Source organism: Callithrix jacchus, chromosome 6, assembly GCF_049354715.1.
Source record: "Callithrix jacchus isolate 240 chromosome 6, calJac240_pri, whole genome shotgun sequence".
NCBI classification, from domain to species: Eukaryota; Metazoa; Chordata; class Mammalia; order Primates; family Cebidae; genus Callithrix; species Callithrix jacchus.
The window spans coordinates 20256713-20280688 of record NC_133507.1 but is presented as its reverse complement, the minus strand read 5'-3'; the positions used below and the strand labels follow the sequence as shown (position 1 = coordinate 20280688).

Sequence of the window (23976 nt, the reverse complement as noted above, 5' to 3'; positions counted from 1 at the left end):
GTTTCTACTGGGATCACAGATGTTGGCAAGATTGTTGATATGGATGGGATGCAGGAAATGTTACCCAAAAACATGGCACCTTGGAAACTGAGAAATCAGCAGAAGGAGGAAGGTCTCTCTGCCTTCTCTGACCCCCTTCTCCCCTGAAGTAGGCCACAAACACTAGAATTCAACTTCCCTCTTCTTTCCTGATGCAGGCGATAGAACCTGGGAAAGTCACCTCCCTTCTCCCCTGAAGGTCCTCATGTGATAGGTGTCCTGCTCTATACCTGAGAGGAAGAAGAGTCACACGGGATGTCAACAAGAAACTGAACAGGCCTTGTTAAGTTCCTCTCCAGTTTATTACCAATAGAACATTCTCTTTTGCCTCCAATCATATTGCTACAAGACTCTATAAAAACACACAGATTCCCTTATATCTCTGGGTCATGATTTCTGAAGGTGTCACATAAAACTGACATTAAATAAGTTGCTTTGCTTTTATTTTGTTATTCTGTCTTTGGTTATGGGGTATGAGCCATAAGCCTTGTGATAGGTGAGGAAAAGAAATGATTCTTTTCTTCCCTACAACAAGCTGACCAAACAGACTTGGTGGATATTCCCCCAATAAATTGGCCTTTGGTTTGCAAGCAAACAAATCGTTTCCTTGGTGGGCACCACACAGACCACACACACAGGCCTTTTTCAGTTACCTGGTCTACAAAGAGTCCTTCCTGAGCCAGTTTTCTGCTCTTAATCCAGGATGCCTGCCACAAAGGTATTCTTCACTCCCACATTTTTAGACCTCTGACAGAAAAAAAAATTGTTTTAAGACCAGGCACAGTGATTCACACCTGTAATCCCAGCACTTTGGGAGGCCAAGTTAAGAGGATCGCTTGAACTCAGGAGTTCAAGATCAACCTGGGCAACATGGTGAGACCCCATCTCTACAAAAAAAAAAAAAAAAAGAAGAAGAAAGAAAAAGTAGCCAGGCATGATGGCATGTGCCTACAGTCCCAGCTACTCGGGAGGCTGAGGTGAGAGGATCAGTGGAGTCTGGGAAGTTTGAGACTGCAGTGAGCTAGGATCTTGTGATTCTGCACTCCAGCCTGGATGACTCAAAAAAAAAAGTTTTAAAGGAAATTGCTCACAGTCCCATTTCACACCTTTCATGGAGGTATCATCTTGCCCTCACTCTCAGCCAAAACTCTCCCCTCTCACTCTCTCAAGCCTCTCTGGAAGACGCATGTCCCCAGGGTTGGATCAATCTGCTTTTCTATTTGGGATGATTTTCCCAAATAAAAGATTCTAACATCAAACATCAGCCTTTCAAACTTCTCTAGTGACCAGGGGACCCATTTCCCCTCCGAAACACCTGCGATTTAAATGTGCTCTTTTTATGTCATATAATATAATCAAATCAAGAAGAACAATAACAGGAACTAGGTCAAACACTTATATCCTATGAGCACATTAGTTAACAAACCAGAAGAGAATTCTATTATCCTTTTAAATAAGCATGGACATCCATCTCAAACCTCACTCACTCTAAACATTTTTGTGATTCTTAGCTTCCAAGTAGGCATTGCCCACAGCATCCCCAGATGGATGGGCTTCCTCCAGTCCCAAGCAAACTGCAGGTTTTCAATCTGATTCTAATCCAAAGAAATTCCTGAAGAGGTTTCTGACTTTCACTGAATTAAAATTCAAAATAGGAACTATAGCCAGGCCTTTGAAGAGCAGCCTCATGGGAATGAGCCCATCATCCATGTATGACAACACCATGCAAACGGCTAAATACATGGAGAACCTGCTGGAGAACCTGCTAGAAGGGGGCGCTTCCTTAACTAAATACAATAATCATTGGCTGGGCACAATGCCTCATGCCTGTAATCCCAGCACTTTGGGAGGCTGAGGCAGGTGGATCACTTGAGCCCGGGAGTTAAGAACAGCCTGGGCTACACAAGGAGACCCTGTCTCTACCAAAAAAAAAAAAAAAATTAGCCAGGCATGGTGACATATGCCTGCATTCCCAGCTACTCAGAAGGCTGAGGAAGGAAGATCGCTTGAGCCCATGAGTTCAATGCAGCAGTGAGCTAGGATTGCACCACTGTACTCCAGCCAGGGCAATATAGTAAGACCCTGTCTCAAAACAAAACAATCACCCACAAAAGCAAAAAACAGCCAGTAGTTGTTTCTGGTATAAAAAGATAATAAAATTTCAGGATCTCCCATATGCATCACACCAAGGAGAAAAGTTAAGCCCTGGAAACTGATTCACATAACATGGCTGTTTTTCTTCTCTGATGCATGACTGTTGCTTTCTGACCTTTGTGTTGAGATTTTACACATTAACTGAACTCTTCGTTCTTTATTCAAACCTAGACTAACTGATGCTGGAGATAGAGACCCTTGTGTTTGTTGACTCTTTGTAATAGAATATTTTGCAACCACTTTACAGTATAACCAATAGTAGCCAATCAAATCTTATATCTACATTAAACTTTGTACGAAAATGTTGCTCTCCAGGGCAGGACACAGTGGCTCATGCCTGTAATCCAAGCACATTAGGAGATCAGCATCAGCGGATCACTTGATGTCAGGAGTTCGAGACCAGTCTGGCCAACATGGTGAAACCCCATCTCTACAAAAATTCAAAAATTAGCCAGGCATGATGGTGCACACCCATAATCCCAGCTACTCAGGTGGCTGAGGCAGGAGAATCGCTTGAACCCAGCAGGTAGAGGCTGCAGTGAGCTGAGATCGTGCCATTGCACTCCAACCTGGGCAACACAGTGAGACCCTGTCTTACAAAAATAAAGAAAAAGAAAATGCTGTCATCCTGTTCAGCAGCTCCATTTTTGCCTATACAAGGATCCTCATTTTTCCCCTCACTGGGAGCACGGATCACCATTCTTCGGTGTAGCTCTGCTCCCCTAATGTCTGCCCTCACACTTCGTGGTTAAATAAACCCTTTTAACTGGATCCTGAGCCTTTTGGTTATCTTAGGTTGACACTAGAGAGAAGAATCACATGTGTTGTACCAAGTCAAGAAATCTTTCTACAAGAAAATGAGACAAAAAAGGAAGAAGAGCAGCAACAATAGGGATGGATAAACTTCCTTCTAGACAACAGTGAGTCTGTAATCTTTTAGCACATGCTTCTTTCAGAAAACAAAAACAGCAGCTCAGGCTTCAGCCTCAGACCAACCTAGATATGAATGCAAGCAAAGACCTCATGCAAGTTAGGTCTTTCAGCCTGTTTTCTACCCTCTCTCATCCTCGGTTTTCCCATCTGTAAAAATTAGCTCACAGGCCAGGCACAGTGGCTCACATCTCTAATCCCAGCACTTTGGGAGCCCGAGCCGGGTGGATCATGAGGTCAGGAGATGGAGACCATCCTGGCTAACGTGATGAAACCTCGTCCCTACTAAAATGACAAAAAATTAGCAGAGTGTGGTGGCATGCACCTGTAGTCCCAGCTACTCAGGAGGCTGCAGCAGGAGAATCTCTTAAACCCGGGAGGTAGAGCTTGCAGTGAGCTGAGATCACGCCAGCCTGGGTGACAGAGTGAGACTCCGTCTTAAAAAAAAAAAGTTAGCTCACCAGGTGGTGGTAAGAAACAGAAGAAAGTAAGTGGTCCAGGTGCTTGGCTCACACCTATAATTCCAGCAGGTGTGGAGGTGAGCAGATTGCTTGGCCCAGGAGGTTGAGACCAGCCTAGATAGCATAGTAAGACGTCATCTCTACAAAAAATTTTAAAAATTAGCCGGGCATGGTGACTCATGCCTGTAGTCCCAGTTACTCAGGAGGCTGAGGTGGGAGGACCACTTGAGCCCAAGAGGTTCAAGGCTGCAGGGAGCTGTGATCCAGCCACTATGCTCTAGTATAGATGTGACAGAATGAGATTCTATCTCAAAAAACAAAGAAAGAAGAAAACAAATAAGTGGACAGATAAGCACTGGTGGATGTGTGTAAATCTCAAAAAAACTACCTATGATCATCAACTCTCAACTCATTATAAATGCAGGTTAATTTTTCTTCTAAACAAATATTCCTACTCAAAGGTAAAAATGTTAGAACTAAAAGAAAGGAAGGCATCATCTTCACGCACTCTCTAGTAGAATTTGCTGCACTGTCTATTACAGTAGCACTAGACCCACATGGCTATTGAGAACTTGAAATGTGACTAGTGCAACCAAGGAACTGAGTTAAATTTTAATTAATTTGGATTGGAAAAATCAAACTGTAAATTAAGACCCTAAGCTCTCCAGACCAGATGGACTCCCTATGGCTAACAGAGACGCTCTAAATTTAAAAGCAGAACCAGGTGGAATAGCAGGGAGAGGAAGCGGTCATGTGCACGTTACCAGAGCCAGGGTAAGCCCTGGGTAAGCAATCCACTGCAGTTGGAAGCCTCCTACCCCCAGCCCACCAGCAATTTGAAAGAAATATCTAACAGAGACTTCTCCTTTAGGGCTTGGAAACCACCCAAGTAGGGCTCAATTATTTCAACCGATCGGAATGGAACAAATTTGAATCCTTCAATTGCATAAACGGACCCGACTGAGCACCTAGGCGAGAAGGTTTCCTATTTAAGACAGCTTTTTTTTTCCCCCTGTGGTCTTCTGAGACCACTTGAACTTATACTTAAGGCTGTGCAGAGAGAGCCAGTGAGAGAGAAGCTCTCCCTTCCTCCACAGATCACATGTCTTTTGTTTACAGATTTAACATGCAGGAACTTGGCAAAAGTCCCCAGTTTGTTAGGACAGACCTCACTCTAGACTCCAGGTCTCCATATTCCAGCCCTTTTTCTACTGCACCCTCCCTTTTTTTTCAAAGAAAATGCCCAAATGAAGGAATCCATATTATTTTTATTTTCACTAAAGGCAGATGAAACCCAAGCTAAATGATAACAAGACTGCCACATTTAGAATACTTACAAATAGAAACTTAATAGTGTTTTTGAATAAAGATAAAAAGGCATTTCATCACAAAGGCTTAAGCTGTTAACTTTTACAGTTATTTGCATTTAAATAGAATACTCCTGGTGTTTTTAAAAAGGCTTCAATACATAATGGATTCTAGTGGTAGCATTCCAGGTGGTGGGGGAATCCCCACCTTTTCTTTCAGTGGTACCAGGCTCAAGCCTGCTGACCCGGACTATTCCAAAGGCTCCCCCTGTTTGGTTCTGAATCACCTTGACCACAGGGGATGTGGACACCTCAGGGCTGACTGACTACGCAGTGAGAAAGCCAGGCCAGGCCCCTACTTGGGGAAGTCCACAGGAGAATGGCTTGTAGATCAGGTCCAATTCTAAATCTTTACAGGGAAGCAAAGACTCTCAAAGGACGGCACTGGTTCTGTACTCAACGACACTAGATTCACTGGAGGTTCTTAGACAGGAACTAACTGCTGGATTAAATAATGCAGTAATAAGACTGTCATCCCCAGCATTTACAAAAGGTTTACTCTAGTGGCTACTGTGGCATCTCCCCAGACCCACAAACACACCCTTACAGCTGGAGCCCTTACTCCCCAGAGCTGCGAGCATAGGAGGTAGTCAGCACTTTCTAGGGGTTGCCTGAGAGTGAACAGAGGGCCTTGCCCAAGGTCATGCCTCTTCCCAGGGCAGCCTGAAGCCAACAACTAATTGTTGCGGGGATAAAAAGGTCAGGCCTTTTGGCCCAGCTCAATCCAACTCTACAACCTTTCCAGCTTCAGCACTCCCTGGAGTGAGGAGACTGCAGCCCCACTTCTTCCTCTGGCCCATCCTGTTTCTTTCATCACCACCCCACCCCCACACACAGGTGTTGATCCCCAGAGCACTAATACCATATGCTCATCTCCCTCTGCTTCCCAGGGAACCAAGGTAGGGCAGGTTCTATGTGCCAGCCACTGTTCTCAGCTTTTTGTAGGTACTTACTCTTAGAGGTAAGCACTATTATTTTCATTTCGGAGATAAAGAAACTGAGGTTAAAAAGAAATCAATCATTTTTCCAAAGATATCCAGGTGGCCTTGGGAGATCTCATGAAAATGAAAAGACATGCTGTTGGTAAATAAACATAAAAATGACCAATAGAGAGTGAGTATGCAACTCATTCGTTAATGTTTTTCATTCATTCTTCAAGTATTTACTGAGCATCTACTATGTGCTAAGCACTATTCTTACCACTGCAGATACAGTAGTGCACAAAAAACATGAAGTCCCTGACCTCATAGAGCTAACCTAGTGGAGAGAGGGCAAGAAGTATGCAAATAAACTAGTAAATGCATATCTCATATGAGTGCTAGGAAGGAAAACAAAGCAGGTTAGGGGAGACCAGAGGTGATGGGGGCAGGGAGGGGGCTATTTTATGTGGGGAATTGAGGAAAGATCTCATGATAGGTGATATTTGGGTAAAGAAGAGAAAGAAGCAGGGAGTGAGCCGTGGAGATATTTGAAGATAGAGGATGTTGAGTAAAGGGGACAAGCACAAAGTCAGAAGCAGCGGAGGATACTGAGAAGAGGTGACATGCTCTGGTGAATTGTAAAAGGATCGCCTGGCTGCTGTGTTGAGAATAGATCTGGTGGGGCTGGGGAGTGGGAGGCTAAGGACAAGGAAGGAGGCAGGGAGGCCAAATAGGAGTCTCTTGTCATAATCCAGGCCACACATGGCAGTGGCTTAGACCAAGATTGTTCATGATGGGAATGGTGGGAACTGTCAGATCTATGCCACAGGTAGAACTACCCGAATTTGCAGAGATCCAATGAAAGGTGTAACAGCAACAAAAGGAAAGTCAAGGATGACTCCCAGATCTGGGGCCTGAGCAGCTGGAAGGATGGATTTGCCATGAACTGAGAGAGAAAGGAGCAGCTTTGGCTGAAGATGGGGCGGGATCAGGAGCTAAGGAATGAATCACACAAGTTAGCTATTACAGGCAACAGCGTTCAGGGAGAGATGGCACCGCCCGCTGTTCATGAAAAGAGATAGAGCCAGGCTACCTGGAGTTGAGTCTCAGCTCTAATGCTATTAACTGTGTGGCCTTGGGAAAGATACTGTACCTCTCTGGACTTCATTACTCTTATCTATGATATAGGGAGAATGTCTGTACTGACCTTATCAGGTCATTATGAAGCTTAAATGAGTAAATACATGTAAAAGAGCCTAGAACAGTGGCTCCCATGCAATCAGCACCATATTAGTATTTTAAAATTCCAATGAGGTTCTCAATGGAGAAACCTCAATCTGAAAGATGAACAGGAGAGTCAGGTGGCCGAGGAAGTGGACAGGGTAGGGGAACACTCAAGATAAAGGAAATAGTACATCCATTTTACTGAAAATAAGCCAATAATGCAGCAAAAGGCAAACATAAAATGGTTCTTATGACACGTGTGTTAATCCTTATTTCAGATGCTGTGGAATCCAGGATGTGTCCAAAGAAATGGAAAATAGCTTTTAGTTTTCTTGTTTTTGTTTTTCTTTTTTTCAGAGACAGGTTCTCACTCCATCACCCAGGTTGGCGTGCAGAGGCACAATCATAGCTCACTGCAGTGTTGAACTCTTGGACGCAAGCCTTTCTCCCACTCAGGCTCCTGAGTAGTTCGGACTACAGGCATGCACCACCATGCCCAGCTAATTTTTTTGGATTTTTGATAGAGATAAGATCTCACTATGCTGCCCCGTCTTGTCTCAAACTCCTGGACTCAAGAGGACCTCTTGTCTTAGCCTCCCGAAGTACTGGAATTACAGCTGTGAGCCACCGTGCCAAGCCGGCTCTCAGTTTATTTATTCAGAATGCATAAACCCTAGCAGTACCATCTGAGCTTCTCACGCACCTGTCTTCACTGAGTTGGGCCAGGGCTGCCACCACTGACCATGACCCATGTAAGACCCATACTGACATACTGGGACTCTTGATGGCTACCACTCAGTGGCCCCAGCAGACACCCCTACAGTTTCCTCTCTGATCCCCCAGGTAAATGCATTCAATAAGTAACAACAGGAATACGCCATTTGTCTCCCTTCTAATTATATCTGAACATGTTTGAAGCCCATATGGCCCAATCAATATCCCTAAACTCTCTGTACCTCACTGTTCCTAGCAATTCTGCTGGAGAAATAACATTTCAAAGGTGAAAAGCCTTATTCTGGCAGAGCAAACCTGCTTGATCTCAGTGAAATGGTCCACAAAGACCAAACTCAGAAGTAAAGCATCAGATTCCCTCAGCAGAACCCTTACCTTTTGGTAAATTATCAAATATCAGAACAATAGGAATAGAAGAGGCTCAAATGCAATAGGAGAGGCTTGAATGTGTATGGGATCAAAGCATTTCCTGGACCATTTAATGCACCTTAGCCACATAAATATGGAAAGTATTAAGCCGTGCTAACAGGTATTTCAGAAGAAAGCCAGGCCCTGAGCTGTCGGAGCTTGCCTCTCCGCGGGGTCATCCATCTGAAGACCCTTAGCCTGCACGCCCAGCCTCACACACTCCCCAGGCTGTGGGAAGTGCACTGAACCAGCCAGGGTGCCAGGGTGCCACGCTGCCCTGACAGCCATATGTTCGCTGCCTCATCACACAGGCCTGAGATTAACAGCCTTCAGCCCAGAATAACCCACCCAGTCCTCAACCTCACTGTGTGCATCCAGAAATTTCCATTAAGCCTCTGTTCCATTTCCTGGCTTCCCCCACCTGGGCACTGAAACCTCAGTCCCCTGATGGTCCCTCTCAGCTCCTACTACCTGTGATTCTGTTTCAACAGTGACAGGCTTGGGAACAAACACAAAGGAGCACCACTGCCCACAACTGGGATTCTCAAAGCATTTGCCCTGCCCCAAGATACCGGAGGGCCTAACATCTGCCCTAAGGCACCATGGTTTAGAAAAGCAGCATTTAACAAACAGAAACCCACAACCCACTCTCTCCCATTCCAGGCAGGTGGCTCTCAGGGAGAAAGAAGACCACGTGTTGTTCACTACCTGTGCCCCCATCCTCACCACCAAGATTCTGGTCCCCGGAGCACACTGGCCTGGAGGATTGTTACTCTGCCTGTTTACCCTGGGTCTTGCCCCCTTAGACAGACCTTACTGCCAATCAGTCCCTAATTTTCATCCTTCCCCCAGGGAGTGACAGGTGCAGTTAAGAGCCAAACAGTATTTTCCAAAAATTCTTCCCCTAACACTTACTGAGGACCTCTTGCCTTTGGCATATTATCAAATATCAGAACAATAGGAATTGGAAAGGCCTGAATGCAATAGGAGAGGATTGAATGTATATGGCATCAAAGCACTGCTCATGTATATTCTCTACAGTTTACATAATTTTTTTAAGTGTTTATAGAGCTGGCATAGTGGCACACACCTATCATCCCAGCTACTCAGGAGGCTGTGGCAGGAGGATTGCTTGAGTCCATGAGACCCACAAATTCCAGTACAGCCTGGACAACATAAGAAGACCCCATCTCTAAAAAACTAAATAAGTAGACTTTTTAAGTTTTAAGTACTCATATTCAAAATAAAATTGTATACTAGTTTATAACACTGAATATGCTGTTTCGAACTTTAAATATGCATGCAAAACCACACACAGGAGATTCTGCCAGTCCTAAAGAGGCATCTCCTAGAAACTCAGAGTTGCTGTTGTTTATGGCCCTGCCCCCCGCACCCAAATCAGCTGCGTGCATAGAGCAACAGGATTCTGGGTTGACGCCAAGTTCACCACATAGCTTTCTCAATTACCATCAAGGTCTCCAGCCATTCTCCCTGGGCAAGAGCACCACGGCTGGATTATGGCTTTCCCCATATTGTCCAGGCTCACCCCTCCCATTCCCCTTCTCATCTTTTGCGGCCTGGGCCCAGTTATCCACAGCAGAAACCCTTCTACTCATTAAGGTAACATATTCTGCATCTCATTTAAATAAAATGTGCTTTTAGGTTTCTGGTACAAATCTAATACTCCATTTTAACAAATGTGCTCACTTCCCTCCAGGAAACCTCCAAACACACACCTACACACCCACACGCGTGCTTCTTGGTTGGAGACCAAAAGCTGTCATTGAGAAGAAAAAGCAATGAGAAAATCCATTCAGTGCCAAAGGTGATCGCTTTAATAGCCCGTGGTGCCTTGATGAAAGCATTTTCTTTTAAAATCTTAGTATATTGTGAAACATTTCAAATACAGAAATTTGAAGAAAAAATGACTGACATAATAAACCACTGTGAGCTCACTGCCCAACTTTATCCCGTCTTAACACTGGCTTCATTGGCTTTTTGCTCTCAAAACAAAGGAAGCACTCAGATAAAAACTGAAGCCCCCCGTGCAGACCTTTTTCATCTGGTTTCTTTCTTCTCCTCACCAGAGATTCACCAGTTTTTATATTTTCCTACATATTAATGTGTTCATCAAATAGGATTTGTGGTTTGTGTGTGTGTGTGTGTGTGTGTGTTTTGTTTTTTTTTTGTTTTTGTTTTTGTTTTTTTAAGACCCAGTCTCATTCTGTTGCCCAGGCTGGAGTTCAGTGGCGCCATCTTGGCTCACTCTAACCTCCACCTCCCAGGTTCAAGAGATTCTCCTGCCTCAGCCTCCTGAGTAGCTGGGATTACAGGGGTCTGCCACAATACTTGGCTAATTCTTGTATTTTTTGTAGCACAGGGTTTCCCCATATTGGCCAGACTGGTCTCTAACTCCTGACCTCAGGTCATCCACCCGCCCGGGCTCCCAAAGTTCTGGGATTACAGGCATGAGCCCCTACACCCGGCCACATATTTTTTTTAACTTTATATAGCAAGTATCCTTGCTTTTTAGCCCAACATTATATTTTAGAGATTTTGCTGTAACATATATGTAGTTGTAACTAATTTATCTCAACTGCTATATAGTATTCCCTTGTATAACTCTCCTTATTTATTCATTCTTGTCTTTACAGTGATTTAGTTTTTTATTATCATATATATATATGTGTTTATATATGTATATATATATAAATACATACATAATTTATTGCACTTTAGGTTCTGGGGAACATGTGCAGAACATGCAGGATTGTTGCATAGGTCATACAGGGCAATGTGGCTTGCTGCCTCCATCCCCTTGTCACCTATATCTGGCATTTCTCCCCATGTTATCTCTCCCCAACTCCCCATCCTCCACTGTCACTCCCGTTTCCACCTGACAGACCCCAGTGTGTGATGCTCCCCTCCCTGTGTCCATGTGTTCTCATTGTTCAACACCCACCTTTGAGTAAGAACATACAGTGTTTGATTTTCTGTTCTTGTGTCCCTTTGCTGCAAATGATGGTTTCCAGATTCATCCATGTCCCTATAAAGGACAAGAACTCATCATTTTTTATGGCTGCATAGTATTCCATGATGTATATGTGCCACATTTTCTTTGTCCAGTCTATCATCGATGGGCATTTGGGTTGGTTCCAGGTCTTTGCTATTGTAAACAGTGCCACAATGAACATATGTGTGCATGTGTCTTTATAACAGAATGATTTATAATCCTTTGGATATATACCCAGTAATGGGATTGCTGGGTCAAATGGAATTTCTATTTCTAGGTCCTTGAGAAATCGCCACACTGTCTTCCACAATGGTTGAACTAATTTACAGTCCAACCAACAGTGTAAAAGTGTTCCTATTTCTCCACATCTCCAGTATCTGTTGTCTTCAGATTTTTTAACGATCACCATTCTAACTGGCGTGAGATGGTATCTCAATGTGGTTTTGATTTGCATTTCTCTAATGACCAGTTATGATGAGCATTTTTTCATATGTTTGTTGGCCTCATATATGTCTTCTTTCAAAAAGTGTCTGTTCATATCCATTGCCAACTTTTGAATGGGGTTGTTTTTTTCTTGTAAATCTGTTTTATTTCTTTGTAGATTCTGGATATCAGCCCTTTGTCAGATGGGTAGATTGCAAAAATTTTTTCCCATTCTATTGGTTGCTGATTCACTCTAATGATTGTTTCTCTTGCTGTAGAGAAGCTCTAGAGTTTAATTAGATCCCATCTGTCTATTTTGGCTTTTGTTGCCAATGCTTTTGGTGTTTTAGTCATGAAGTCCTTGTCTGTGCCTATGTTCTGAATGGTTTTGCCTAGGTTTTCTTCTAGGGTTTTTATGATGATAGGTCTTATGTCTAAGTCTTTAATCCATCTGGAATTAACTTTAGTGTAAGGTGTCAGAAAGGGGTCCAGGTTCTGCTTTCTGCACATGGCTAGCCAGTTTTCCCAACACCATTTATTAAACAGGAAATCCTTTCCCCATTGCTTGTTTTTGTCAGGTTTGTCAAAGATCAAACAGTTGTAGACATGTGGCATTGCCTCTGAGGCCTCTGTCCTGTTCCAGCAGTCTGTATCTCTGTTTTGATACCAGTATCATGCTGTTTTGATTACTGTAGCCTTGGAGTATAGTTTGAAGTCAGGTAGCGTGATGCCTCCAGCTTTGTTCTTTTTGCTTAGAATTGTCTTGGCTATGTGGGCTCTCTTTTGGTTCCGTATGAAGTATAAGGTGGTTTTTTTCCAGATCTGTGAAGAGGGTCATAGGTAGCTTGATGGGGATAGTGTTGAATCTACAAATTACTTTGGGCAGTATGGCCATTTTCATAATATTGATTCTTCCTAACCATGAGCATGGAATGTTTTTCCATCTGTTTGTGTCCTTTCTTATTTCCTTGAGCAGTGGTTTGTAGTTCTCCCTGAAGAGGTCCTTTACATCCTTTGTCAGTTGTATTCTAGGTATTTTATTCTCTTTGTAGCAATTGTGAATGGGAGCTTACTCTTGATTTGTCTCTCTTTTAGTCTGTTATTGGTGTATAGGAATGCTTGTGATTTCTGCACATTGATTTTGTATACTGAGACTTTGCTGAAGTTGCTTATCAGTTAAAGGAGATTTTGGGCTGAGACGATGGGGTCTTCTAAATATACAATCATGTTGTCTACAAATAGAGACAATTTGACTTCCTCCTTTCCTAACTGAATACGCTTTATTTCTTTTTCTTGCTGATTGCTCTGGCTAGAACTTCCAATACTATATTGAATAGGAATGTTGAGAGAGGTCATCCTTGTCTAGTGCCAGGTTTCAAAGGGAATACTTCTAGTTTTTGCCCATTCAGTATAATATCGGCTGTGGGTTTCTCATAAATAGCTTTTATTATTTTGAGATACGTTCATTCGATACCTAGTTTATTGAGAGTTTTTAGCATAAAGGGCTGTTGAATTTTGTTGAAGGCCCTCTATTGAGATGATCATGTGGTTTTTTTCTTTGGTTCTGTTTATGTGGTGGATTACATTTATAAACTTGTGTATACTGAACCAACCTTGCATCCCCAGGATGAAGCCTACTTGGTCATGATGGATAAGCTGTTTGATGTGCTATTGCAATCAGTTTGCCAGTAATTTATTGAAGATTTTTGCATCTATGTTCATCATGGATATTGGCCTGAAGTTTTCTTTTCTTGTTGAGCCTCTGCCGGGTTTTGGTATCAGGATGATGTTGATCTCAAAATGATTTGGGAAGGATTCCCTCTTTTTGGAGTGTTTGGACTAGTTTCAGAAGGAGTAGTACCAGCTCCTCTTTGTATGTCTGGTAGAACTCAGCTGTGAACCCATATGGACCGGGCTTTTTTAGTTGGTACGCTACTAATTGCTGCCTCATCTTCAGCCCTTGATATTGGTCTATTCAGGGTTTTGACTTCTTCCTGGTTTAGGCTTGTGAGGGTGCAAGTGTCCAGGAATTTATCCATTTTTTCCAGGTTTACTGGCTTATGTGCATAGAGTTGTTTGTAATAATCTCTGATGGTAGTTTGTATTTCTGTGGAATCAGTGGTGATACCCTCTTTATCGTTTTTTATTGCAGCTATTTGACTTTTCTCGCTTTTCTTTTTTATTAATCTGGCTAGTAGTCTATTTTGTTGACCTTTTCAGAAAACCAGATCCTGGATTTATTGATTTTTGAAGGGTTTTTTGTGTCTCTATCTCCTTCGTTCTGCTCTGATCTTAGATCTTAGTTACTGCTTGTCTTCTGCTAGGTTTTGAGTTTTTTTGATCTTGCTCCTCTAGCTCTTTCAATTTTAATGATACAGTGTCAATTTTAGATCTTTCCTTGCTTCTCATGTGGGCATTTATTGCTATAAATTTTCCTCTAGACACTGCTTTAAATGTGTCCCAGAGATTCTGGTACATTGTGTCTTCATTCTCTTTGGTTTTGAAGAACATCTTTATTTCTGCCTTCATTTCATTGTTTATCCAGTCAACATTCAAGAACCAGTTGTTCACTTCCGTGAAGTTGTGCAGTTCTGAGTTAGTTTCTTAATCCTGAGTTCTAATTTGATTGCACTGTGGTCTGAGAGACTATTTGTTATGATTTCAGTTCTTTTGCATTTGCTGAGAATTTTAGAGTAGGTGTGATGTGGTGCTGAGAAGACTGTATATTCTGTGGATTTGGGGTGGAGAGTTCTGTATATGTCTATTAGGTTTGCTTGGTCCAGATCTGAGTTCAAGTCCTGGATATCCTTGTTAATTTTCTGTCTTGTTGATCTGTCTAATATCGACAGATATTAATGTGGAGTGTTAAGTCTCCCACTGTTATTGCGTGTGAGTCTAAGTCTCTTTGTAGGTTGTTAAGAACTTGCTTTATGTATCTGGGTGTTCCTGTATTGGGTGCGTATATATTTAGGATCGTTAGCTCTTCCTGTTGCATTGATTCTTTTACCATTATGCAATGCCCTTCTTTGTCTCTTTTGATCTTTGTTGGTTTAAAGTCTGTTTTATCAGAAATTAGGATTGCAACTCCTGCTTTTTTTTCTCTCTCTCTCTCTCTCCATTTGCTTGGTAAATCTTCCTCTATCCCTTTATTTTGAGCCTATGTGTGTCCTTGCATGTGAGATGGGTTTCCCGAATACAGCACATCTATGGGTTTTGACATTTTATCCAATTTACCAGTCTGTGTCTTTTGATTGGGGCTTTTAGCCCATTTACATTTAAGGTTAATATTATTATGTGTGAATTTGATCCTGCCATTATGATGCTAGCTGGTGGTTTCGCCCATTAGTTGATGCAGTTTCTTCATTGTGTCGATGCTTTTTACCATTTGGTACGTTTTGGGAATGGCTGGTACTGGTTGTTCCTTTCTACGTTTAGTGCTTCTTTCAGGAGTTCTTATAAGGCAGGCCTGGTGGTAACGAAATCTCTCAGCAATTGCTTGTTTGTAAAGGATTTTATTTCTCCTTTGCTTAAGAAGCTTAGTTTGGCTGGATATGAAACTCTAGGTTGAAAGTTCTTTTCTTTGAGGATGTTGAATATTAGCCCCCACTCTCTTCTGGCTTGTAGGGTTTCTGCTGAGAGATCCCCTGTGAGTCTGATGGGCTTCCCTTTGTGGGTAACCTGACCTTTCTTTCTGGCTGCCTTTAGCATTTTTTCCTTGATTTCAACCCTGGTGAATCTGACAATTATGTCCCTTGGTGTTGCTCTTCTTCAGGAATATCTTCGTGTTGTTCTCTGTATTTCCTGGACTTGAATATTGGCCTGCCTTGCTAGGTTGAGGAAGTTCTCCTGGATAACATCCTGAAGAGTGTTTTCTAGCTTGGATTCATTCTCTCCATCACATTCAGGTACACCTGTCAAACGTAGGTTAGTTCTTTTCACATAATCCCATATTTCTTGGAGGCTTTGTTCATTTCTGTTCACTCTTTTTTTCTCTAATCTTGCCACCTTGTTTTATTTCATTGAGTTGATCTTCAGGCTCTGATATCCTTTCTTCTGCTTGGTTGATTCAGCTACTGAAACTTGTGTATGCTTCATGAAATTCTTGTGTTGTGTTTTTCAGCTCCATCAGGTCATTTATATTCTTCTCTAAGCTGTTTATTCTTGTTAGCATTTCATCAAATCTTTTTCGATGTTCTTAGTTTCTTTGCATTGGGTTAGAACATGTTCTTTTAGCTCAGAGAAGTTTGTTATTACCCACCTTCTGAAGCCTGTTTCTGTCAATACATCAGATTCGTTCTCCATCCAGCTTTGTTCCTTTGCTGGCGAGGAGTTGTGATCCTTTGGAGGAGAGGCATTCAGGTTTTGGGTGTTTTCATCCTTTTTGCACTGGTTTCTTCCCATCTTTGTGGATTTATCCACCTGTCATCTTTGTAGTTGATGACTTTTCGATAGAGTCTCTGAGTGCATGTCCTTTTTGTTGAAGATGAAGTTATCTCTTTCCGGCTTTTAGTTTTCCTTCTAACAGTCAGGGCCCTCTGCTGTAGGACTGCTGGAGGTCCACTCCAGACTCTGCTTGCCTGGGATCACCTGCAGTGGCTGCAGAAACAGTAAGGCTTGCTGCCAGTTAATTCTTCTATTATCTTCATCCCAGAAGGATACCCGCCAGATATCAGCCTGAGCTCTCCTTTATGAGGTGTCTCTTTGGATATACAGGGGTCAGGGAGCTGCTTGAGGAGACTGTCTGTCCCTTATAGAAGCTCAGATGCTGAGCTGTGAGCTCCATTGTTCTGTTCAGAGCTGCTGGGCAGGTATGTTTAAATCTGCTCCAGTGGAATTCATAACTGCTTTTTTTCCCAGGTGTGTCCTGGGAAGGTGGCGTTATTTATAAGCTCCTGACATGCTGCTGCCTTTTTTCAGAGATGCCCCTGCCCCTCTGCATTGTTCTTGCTGGGAACTGCACTCCAGAGCTGTTCCCATTTGGCCATCTTGGATCTGCCTCTTTTAAAAATTATTATTATTATTTTGCTATTAAAAACAATGATGGCTGGGCACGGTGGCTCAGGCCTGTAATCTCAGCACCTTGGGAGGCCAAGGTGGGCAGATCACCTAAGGTCAGGAGTTCAAAACCAGCCTGACCAACATGGAGAAATCCTGTCTCTACAAGAATTAGCCAGGCATGGTGGCAGACACCTATAATCCCAGCTATTTGGGAGGCTGAGGCAGGAAATCACTTGAACCTGGGAGGCAGAGGTTTTGGTGAGCCGAGATAGTGCCACTGCACTCCAGCCAGGGCAAAAAGAGCAAAACTCTGTCTCAAAAAAAAAAAAAAAGAAAAGAAAAGAAAAGAAAAACAATGATCACAGCATTTCTTTTTGCTAATGGGTATTGATTCTCTGAGAAGTACACTAATTTGATCAGGCCAGCCTCACATCTGAAACAGGGCAAACAGGTCTTTCTGACATTGAAGATCAGCATCTATGGGCTGAAGGCTGCCATGTCCGACAGGCTGAACAACAGAGGAGCAAAATCCCCGTGGCCCTGGAAGTGGGTATAAATGTCCCCTGCAGCAGTGCTGTGTGTGAAGTGTCTGTCACATGGCCCAGCATGTTGCTGGCACCATGTAAACAGCAGCCACCATTATTATCACCTGCCTGCTCTTCCTGCTTGGCTAGAATCCCAGTCCTCCCCTGTAGGCTCACCCCACCGTGACACGTTCACTCATTAACAGGCCCAAAGGACTATCACTCATTTCAATGCAATTTCACCCCCAAAAAACCTATGGTAGGCACATCCTGTTCAGCAAGAAAAAAATTTGCTTGACATATAAATAGAGGATAATTCCTAACTTTCCTGATTTTCCTTCCTCTGTCTTTGGTGTTTATCCAGGACATATGTGCTGAATGTACATGCCTGTAATCTCACCTGAAGAATCAAGGTCAGATCTCCTAGGTCAGATCAAGGGCCCTTCCAACCAGCTCGGCCACTCTTTCCATGTCACATCCATCCAGATCCCACTTCTAGCCTTCCTATCTGTTCCTTCCTTCATAATGCTGGGCCCTGCATATCCAAGGGGTGTCCAATGAGCCTATAAAAGTGAATTCAGATGTCACTTCCTCCCCAAGGCCTTGGCCAGGACCCACATAAACTTAATACATCATTCATAATACATCACTCATAATATGTTCCTGTCACCTTTTCTATGCAACTGTGCAATGCAGTAGCACTTAGCAACATCTTATTTTAATTGCATGGACATGAGCCCCTCTCGCCCCCTAGACTATGAGCACCTTGCGGTTCTCATGCATTATTTTATCCCCGTGCCTTGCCCTAATCATAGTGAAGCAAATAAATGTTCCACAAACACATCAAATTTGTTTTTCTTCCATGACTAATTTCCAGCAAGAACAGAATTTCAGCATCCTGGCCTGTATGAGCTATTGATTTATTTTTGAAAGAAGACTCTTTTAGCAGCAGATCTTTAATAAATTATTAGAAACACAAAGCCTAAAGCACTTAAACACTTTACCTTGTATGGACATTTTTCCAGCCTGCAGATTTTTTTTAAAGAAATAGACATATTCTGTTCTAGTTGTAAGTAGAATGAAACTGCAGAATCCCAGCCTTTCCCTAGGTTCTCTGAACCTGATGCTTTGGATAGAAAATTTACATTGATAGCAATAACAACACAATGATGGTAATTATGCCAGGCAAGCTTCATGTAGGACTTGCTCTGCGCCAGGCTCTGTGCTATGTTCAGTGTACTTTTGCATGTCTAACTGGCTCACCACCCTGTAAGGTGGATACTACCACTATTTACATTTTGGCACTGAGGGAACTTAGAAGGGTTAGGTAATGTACGCAAAGTCACACACTGAATAAATGGCAAAGCTGCTTAATCCCAGAGGCTGAACGCTTAGCCATTTATTAATTAGGTTAACACCATGCTGCCATAATAGAAACCAAGCTTCATTTTCAAAGCAATTTCTCAATGTGTTGCCTTTTCCTCACAATAACCCCAGGAGGTTGCATCCACCCAGGTAAAATGCCAATCTCTCCACTTCATAAATTATGTAGCTATGGGTCAAATAATTTATGTAGCCACTAGGCACAGCGGCTCACAGCTGTAATCCCAGCACTTTGGGAGACTGAGGTGGGCTGATCAGTTGGGGCTAGGAGTTCGAGACCAGCCTGGGCAACAGAGTGATACCTTGCCTCTACAAAAATTGCAAAAAGTTAGCCAGGTATGGTGGTCCATGCCTGTAGTCCCGTATAATCGGGAGGCTGAAATGGGAGACTCACTGGAGCCTGGGAGATCAAGGCTGCAGTGAGCCAAGATCACACCACTGCACTCCAGCCTGGGAAACAGAGGGGGACCCCATCTCAAAAAAAAGAGTTTATAATAACATGCTCAAAGATCCATGGCCAGTAGTTGCTGAATCAGCAAGGGCAGGCTAGGTCATGCTTAGGTAACAAGGAGCCCCAATATCTGTGACTTAAAACAAGTAAGAGTTTATTTCTCCCTCGGACTATATATCCATTGTGGGCCCCCCAGGCCCTGCACCATGCCTCTGTCTTCATTCTGATCCTGAATATTGCCAGTCATCATGGCTGAGGAAATGAGGAGGTGGCAAACTATGTGCTGATTCTTAGACACAGCCACTCAGACACAGGCCATTTCACATACATGTCATTGGTCAATCCTAGCCACAGTGTCACACTTGAATTCAGCTTGGGAAGAAGAATCCTCCATGATCCTCCCCCAGAGAGTAGTACAGGCCACCACAAGGAGTAACAGCATCAAGACCTAAACTCAAAGATGCAACCTCCCTTGAAGTCAGTGAGTTTTCCCAAAATAGTGACTTTCTCTCCTTCATGCCTGCAGCCCCAGTGGATTTCCTGAATGAATGAATCGTTATCTAATGCATTCTCCAGAGCCCCAAGGCGCTTCATCTGAATTTATCAGAAATTCATTTCTACAGTTTTCCAGAAAGTTGCAGAGAGAGGATGAGGTCATCTAACTGTATGTATATTTACGACTCTGCAAATCCACTCCTGGGTATTTACCCAAGAGAAAAGAGTGCATCTGGCCACCAAAAGTAATGTACAAGAATGTTCACAGTAGCTTCATTCATCATTGCTCCAAACTGGAAGCAACCTATTATACCCAAAGGCATAATTCTAACATCCAAAAGGAAATAAAGCCCATGAGGTCCAGAGAGAGATATGCGCAGGTTGGCCCAAGGTCACACCTTTATGGGGCAGAGCTGAGGGAGAAGCTACATGTTCTCATGCTATGCCCATTGCTCTGCTCATCACCCCTCAAGTCACTGAGCCAGAGCTCCCTGCTTCTCTGCCTGCCCTACCCCTACTCTTTCTGCTCAGCTGAAATCTGTAGGTCCCCTAGGACACCAACCAGAGCTGCCCTTGATAGAGCCCAGCTGATACTACATAAATTCAATTCCCTCCTCCCTGGCCATGGACTCCAGCAGCCCAGTGCCCTGGCCAGGTACCTATTTAAAAAAAAATAAAAAAAAACAACTCTGATTCATCTACACCCTGGTAATTACCTAGCAAACAGAAACAGTTTGTAATTTCCACACTGACCCTATAAAAAGAGGAAAAAAACTCTGAGTCTTCATGGTTACAACTTAGATTTGGCATATTCAACATGATGGACTATGTAGGAAAAAATACGTATAATCTTTTTCTAGACTGCTGTCCCTGAGACAATAAACATATTTTATACATTTAAATCTACTTCAGTGATCTCTTTTGTGCTTACCGTATAAGCACGTTACTTGAAAATTAGTCTTTACGTTAATGTAAATGGATAGATATGAAAGCCGAGTGCTTTCTAGAATGAGAATGTGAGACAAATTTGAAAAGACGAAAGCTGCTTTCAGAATGGCAAAATGTCCCTGTGCTTCTCTCACGTAGTTGGTTGTCTTCAAAGGCCTTCAAATTTTAAAAATGCATGGTGTGGGCCCACTCTGAGATGTGCCTCTTGATTAGGTCTGGCAAGTGAAGTCACCATCTGTTCTGCTCCGAGAAAGAGAAGGAAGCACAGACCGTCTGGATCATCCAAAGGGGGTTCCCTGGCTCTGACTCTGTTTTTGTTTTTGTTTTAATATCCAACTTGGGCAATGGCAGGGCAAAGAAAAGGTAACACTGCTTCACTGGAAATAAGAGGCTCACCACACAGCCCAACATTGGCCAACAGGTACATTCTTCAACAACTGTTTGTTGAGGTACTACCATGTGCCTGAGCATCAGGCAGGTTTAGCAAAATCCACACCAATTAATGAAGTAGTATATGAGAAAATGTGATATTCCTGATGTGTTTATGAACAAGAGAACAGTTACCAAGTGGCCCCTAATATGGCTTTAAAATGGTTGACATAATGGCCGGGCACGGTGGCTCAAGCCTGTAATCCCAGCACTTTGGGAGGCCGAGAAGGGTGGATCACGGTGAAACCCCGTCTCTACTAAAAATACAAAAAATTAGCTGGGCACAGTGGTGTGTGCCTGTAATCCCAGCTACTCGGGAGGCTGAGGCAGGAGAATTGCCTGAACCCAGGAGGCGGAGGTTGCGGTGAGCCAAGATCGAGCCATTGCACTCCAGCCTGGGTAACAAGAGCGAAACTCCGTCTCAAAAAAAAAAAGGATGGAGAAGAAAAGGAGAAGGCAGGTGACATTTTCTTTTATTTCACAAGGTAAAGGGAATTCACTCCATTTTTTCCCCTTTTTAAAAAACCACAGAGTTTTTCTCGCAGTGGAGAAAGGAGCCTCTGCAAGTGTTTTAGGAGGAGAAGGATGTTTGCCACATTCTAATTTCCTCGCCTCCTTCTCCTAAAACACCTGCAGGCACTCCTTTCCATCTTGCTGCCATCTCAGGCTCACCTCTCCTGAACCCTTGACTCATCCACTACCAAGAGCTGAACAGGGCATGATATTGAGCAAACAAAGATAGACGCCCAAGAGACAAATGGCTGACAAGTAAAAGACACCACTGTGGATTAATAGACAGAAAACAAATGAATAGATAGATCTGTTTCTGTTTTTTCCTTCAGAAAGGAAACATTGGGAAAATCATTCATGGTATGAGAGCAGCCACAGCCTGAAAATGACCGTTTTGAACTGCCCAAGCCAGTGCGCTGCCTCCATCCAGGCCAGCCTCAGCAGCCTACACAGCAGGTGCCTGGAAAAATTACGCAGCTTAGTTTCAAACTATGAGTCACATGTCAGTCCCTAAAGTCTACATCATGAAAAGAAACAACTGAAAGTCATTCATCTGTCCACTGTGAGAAAAAAACTCTGTGATTTTTTTTTTTTTGTGATTTTTTAAAATGGGAAAAATTGGAGTGAATTCCCTTTACCTTGTGAAATAAAAGAAAATGTCACCTACCTTCTCTTTTTGTTCTCCATCTCTTTTTAAAGGGAAGAATTATGTCAACTATTTTAAAGCCATATTAGGGGCAACTTGGTGACTGTTCTCTTGTTCATAAACACATCAAGAATATCACATTTTCTCATATACTACTTCATTAATTTCTCATCACATCCCTTGTGAAACACATATTGATATTATCTCATTTTACAGATCATGAACTTGAAGTTTAAAGAGGCCAAAGTCACTTCCAAGACTGACCTCAGACCTCACGATGGAAACTCCAGACTCAAGAAGTTCTATGGATAAAGAATTAGACAAAGGAACAGAAATTCTAGAGAGGAACTGAATTCAAGAAAGTGTAGAATTTGTATGTCAGCCAAATTTATAATCAAATGTGAGAGTGAAGTGAAAATTCTTTTAGCCATTCAAGTGTGTCTGGGTTTATTACACAAAGACACACTTTGAAAATAAGTTTTAGGAGAAATAGTGCTTCAAAAAGAGAAAATAAATTTCTTCCTACTAGGCATGGAAGGAAAAGTAAGTAAATATGTTAACAAGGTTAATTTTCTAAATAAACATGACTTTTTAAAATGCATAAAATCCTACAACTAAAGATCAACACTAATATGATGGTGGGCAGGAGAGGGACAGAGCAGCAGGAGGTAAGAACACGTTGATATAGTCGCTTTGTTTGGTGGAAGATCTGGAAAGATATACGTAGTTTTAACAATCTAAGAGTGACCGCCAGGAACAAAAACCCCAAACTTCAAAACCTATAAAATAAAGTTTAGTGTATCCAGTGGGAAATAGGAAGAGAGAGAAAAATCTTTACAAAAGATGTGCAAAAATTTTTTTAAAAGAAAATGAGATAGAGTAATAAATACTAATGTAATAATTATAGTTAATATAAAAAGTCAAACATGATAGTCTCAGATTGTATTTTGAAAGACATCCAGCAAAATGTTTCCTTTAAGGGACGTATTTAAAACAAAAGCACATGGAGAGGTTATGCAGGAGAAAAATTTTGCACCCGACGTTTGTTTCAAATGGCAAGATAAATTGTATCTGTGCTACTGCAGTAGGGGAGAGAAACTTCCATACAGAGCTGAGTTCAACTCCAAAAGCAGCAGAGATAACTTGGTATTTACAACCAAGGAGCAGACAAGGGGGCAAGTGGGTGGAAAATTACTGAGAGGAACTTGGTTGGCTCTCAAGAGCAGGGAGCTTTTTGCTAAATTGGCTTAACAAGATTCTTGCCAAAGGTGGGGCAAGTACTTTAATATCAAGGTGGGGGATTAATAACTTGACAATATATCAAGGGTGGAAGGGTTCTCTCTAAACAATCTTAGCAGGATTCTTTGCTAGAACTGGGCTCAGCAGGCCAAAGGCAAGACCTAATTGAGAAGAAGATTATTAAGTGCCTGAACAAAGTTTAATCAAGGAGGGAGTTTTTGTCAATTGAAAATAAATGTATAAAAAAAGACCCCCCCCCAAAAAAAAAGCCAGGGTTACCATCTTAATGTCAGACTAAATCGAATTTAAGGTAAAAATTATCACAAGGACAGAGGTATAATATATACTGGTAGACAAAACACTAGATTAAGAAACTATAATAATCATGAACAAAATGCTCTAAATAATATCCAAATATCCAAAGCAACACTGATAAAACTACAGAGAGAAGTAGATAAATCAACAACTGTAGCTGGAGAGTGTAACCTTTCCTTTTCTAAAAAATTTAAAGAAGACTGAAAGAAAAGTTATGTTGTAGAAGAACTAAAAAAAAAGTTTGTGCATAGGCGTATTAACAACATATGGAACATTTGCAAAATTCTACAATGTATCATAAGCTTCATAGAGATTATGGCTCCCACCATAAAATGGTAACATTAGAAATCTACAACATATGCCTGAA

General features: G+C 42.3%; 1 protein-coding gene across 9 annotated transcripts in view; it reads right to left on the bottom strand.

Moving 5' to 3' along the window:
* The window catches only part of SV2B (synaptic vesicle glycoprotein 2B), a 192342-nt gene that overhangs the window by 85872 nt on the left and 82494 nt on the right, over positions 1-23976 (bottom strand). For 3 of the 9 annotated variants that reach the window (XM_078326825.1, XM_078326826.1, XM_035303879.3), the window contains one exon: positions 693-786. The exons of the other annotated variants lie outside the window; for them this stretch is intronic. The gene's annotated coding sequence lies outside the window, so the exon portion shown is untranslated. The remainder of the gene's footprint in view (positions 1-692; positions 787-23976) is intronic. 9 annotated transcript variants of the gene reach the window in all.